Source organism: Vombatus ursinus, unplaced genomic scaffold (assembly GCF_900497805.2).
Source record: "Vombatus ursinus unplaced genomic scaffold, bare-nosed wombat genome assembly UNPS02010193.1, whole genome shotgun sequence".
Lineage (NCBI taxonomy): Eukaryota > Metazoa > Chordata > Mammalia > Diprotodontia > Vombatidae > Vombatus > Vombatus ursinus.
This window is the reverse complement of record NW_020949971.1, coordinates 1,676,574-1,679,532: the sequence shown is the minus strand read 5'-3', so window position 1 is coordinate 1,679,532 and position 2,959 is coordinate 1,676,574. Positions and strand designations below refer to the sequence as shown.

At 55.2% G+C, this 2,959-nt stretch overlaps 2 non-coding genes across 2 annotated transcripts; one reads left to right on the top strand and one right to left on the bottom strand.

The window, feature by feature from the left end:
• Positions 1-217: 217 nt before the first annotated feature.
• TRNAK-UUU lies at positions 218-290 on the bottom strand. Its single transcript has one exon. It is a non-coding gene; the product is annotated as a tRNA-Lys (tRNA).
• Positions 291-2,083: 1,793 nt separating this feature from the next.
• On the top strand, positions 2,084-2,156 carry TRNAR-UCG. The gene has a single exon. It is a non-coding gene; the product is annotated as a tRNA-Arg (tRNA).
• Positions 2,157-2,959: the final 803 nt, after the last annotated feature.

The window sequence follows — 2,959 nt, the reverse complement described above, 5'->3', positions numbered from 1 at the left end:
AGTCTCTTATCTCTCTGTCTCTCCTCTCTCTTTCTGTCTCTCTGTCTCTCTTTCCTCTCTGTCTTTGTCTCTGTCTCCTCTCTCTTTCTCAGCATGCCCTCCCATTATCAAGGGTGAGGCTGGCCCCAGAGGAATGGCTTCTTTCAAAACAGACTCCTCAGTTACCACCGTTTCAACCCCAAATCTCCTGTGGTCCCCATAAGGAAAAATGGAGGATTGCTTGAACAGGGACTTGAACCCTGGACCCTCAGATTAAAAGTCTGATGCTCTACCAACTGAGCTATTCAAGCTTCTCGAAAACCATCTTTTACTACTTATCTGATAACCAGAGGTGTCTGAGGCTATTTTTGGAGGGCCTTGTCTTTCCTGACTCACATGGCCATCCCCAAAGACAAGCCTGCCTCCAGGGATGGGTACCTGATCTTAGGCTTTTCAGTCCATTTCATAGATGAGAATATTAAGGCCAAAACGGCTAAGGGATTTGGCCAGAGTAAGAACCAGGGCTAGAAGACCAGGGTTCTGCTTCCTCAAGTCCAGTGTTCCTTCCATTTCACTCATGATCAGACATGGTGGGTAAGTGATTGACCATGTCAGATCCTCCCTCACTGCCAGAAGCTAAGTTCCAAGAGAACAGGGCCTGAATGTGGCTGGTCCAAGCTTGACTCTGCCTAGGCTAGCAGGCAGCTGCTCTGTGCCCAGGAGATGGGGGAAGGCCTCGTTGGGTTGGATGGATGTGAAGAGAGGACGTCAGAGAGCCCTTCTGGCTCTTCCTTCCTTTAGTTTCATTTCTAAACCCACTTAGAATCATGGTCCTAATAGCCTCAGTGGGAGATGGGGACTTTGGGCTACATTGGTCTTGTTTGTTGGGTTACAGGAGCAGCTGGGCTCCTTTTCCTTGGTTCAATGCCTTCCCGGAGGTCTGAGATGTGGTCCCTTCCACTCTTTCGCCTAGCTTCTTTGAAAGCTCAGCTGAGGGGCCACCTGGGACAGGTGAAACTGCTCCTTAGAAGGTGCAAGTGCATTCCATGCCCCTAGGACTGGCTTTCTTGGTGGGTGGAGTTGTAAACCGGAGGAATGGAAGCTGGTGGAGGGCAGGGACTGGGTTTATCCTGCGCAGCCCCCCCCCCCCCCCAGGACTGAGGACCTGAGGACTAACCGGTCAGGCTTCAGACGCTGTATCTGAAGACCATGAATGGTCTCCCCAAGCACTGGGGAAGGGTTCTAGACCAGGCAATTGGAGCCGTCTTCTACCTAGGTCCAGCCTCCTGCCCTTGGTGTACTTCCTTCACAAGGCCGATATGGTTCCAAATCCTAACTCCTGGTAGATGGTTGTTTTGAACCATCAAACTCCCCCCAACTTTGCTACCAGGCATCCGACCTGTGGCGATGCAGTGGTCTGAGGAACAGCACGAAGACCTTGGTCACTGAATCCAGGGAACTTGGGTGGGGAGTAGGTATGGGGCGGGGGCTGTTATGAAGGGTTTCCGATAGCAAACAGAACTTTCTATTTGATTCTGGAGATAATAGGGAGCCATGGAGTGATTGGGGAGGGTGACATGATCAGAGCTGAGTTTTAGGGAGATCGCTTTGCTAGGTGATCCGAGGCTGGATTGGAGTGGGGAGAGCGTCACTCCTGCCTCCGATGCCTGCCCCACTGGCCCGTGTGCAGCTCTCACACGAGCATTCCTATGTGAATGGCCTGCCTCCATGCCTCGGGCCGGGCTGCCCCCAGGGCCAGAAGGCAGTCCTTCCCTTTCGCCCCTGGGCATCCTTAGGTTCCTGGGAAGCCCCGCTGAGGTGCCAGCTGGTTCAGGGGGAACTTTGTTGGCTTCTCCACGGGGCAGTCTTGATTTGTGTGAGCGCGTTTCCCTATGGGTCCCAGTAGAAGGGAAGCTGTGTGAGGACGTGGCTGGTTTGGTTTGTTGTGTGTCCCCGACGCTCCCAGGCCAGGGCCTGCGGGGCCCCCAGGGTGACCCAGTAAATTCATTCCCGAGCTGGGAGAACTGGGAGAATATTTTCTTTCCAGTAGCAGCCAGAATCCCGCCTCTTCTGCTGTGGGCCAAGTCAAGGTAGGATGTGTGGCGACCACGTGGCCTAATGGATAAGGCGTCTGACTTCGGATCAGAAGATTGAGGGTTCGAATCCCTTCGTGGTTGTTTCCCGCCGTCGGGTTTTTGTTCTGCGGACTTCCTAGTTGTGTAACCAAAGCAGGTCCCCTTGCCGACCTGCTTCCCAAAACGGTAGACTTTTCTAGGTGATGATAAGGTCTTCCAGCTTTCTCCCAGGACGACCCCAACCCCTCAACTGCAGACACGGCCCCCGCAACAGTCTAGTTTTTTCTGTTCATTCTCTAGCCAGCCTGGGGCTCGGCTTCTACTGGGGCGGGGGTCAGATCCGCCGGGGTGGGAAGGTCTGGCAGAGCCTCTCAGAGCCCAGGGGCCCCTGCACGCCCCTAGGAAGAGCCACTGGGGGCCTCGGGAGTACGCTGAGCTGGGATGGGGGCCCTGGAGCAGTTATTTTGCCCCGATGGGACAGCTGAGGAGGCTAAGGCAGGGAGAGGCTAAGGCACTTAGGGGCCCTGCCCCACTTAGTCCGGCGAGACAACGCACTCGGCTGGGCCCAGATAAGGAGTGTTCTGGGAGGGGCTACTTGGAGAGACTAGAACTGACTGGAGGGAGCGAGATTTCTGACCCTACCCCAGCCTCCTCCCCTCCCCTCTTCTAGCCTCCACCCCACCCCCAGGGCGCTGGGAACTTAGTCCTAACCTGGGCACGTGCCCTGTCCAAGCTACCAGGCTAGGGAGAAAGCAAGTTTCAGAAGAGAATGGTGCACACCCCCTTCCCCGAAGGTCAAGGTCAAGTCTTAGGCGCGCTTAGATAGGCAGCCTAATCGGGCTCCACCAGACACTCTGAAAGCGCGCGCTCTCTCTCCTCTCTCTCTCTCTCTCCCCTCTCTGTCT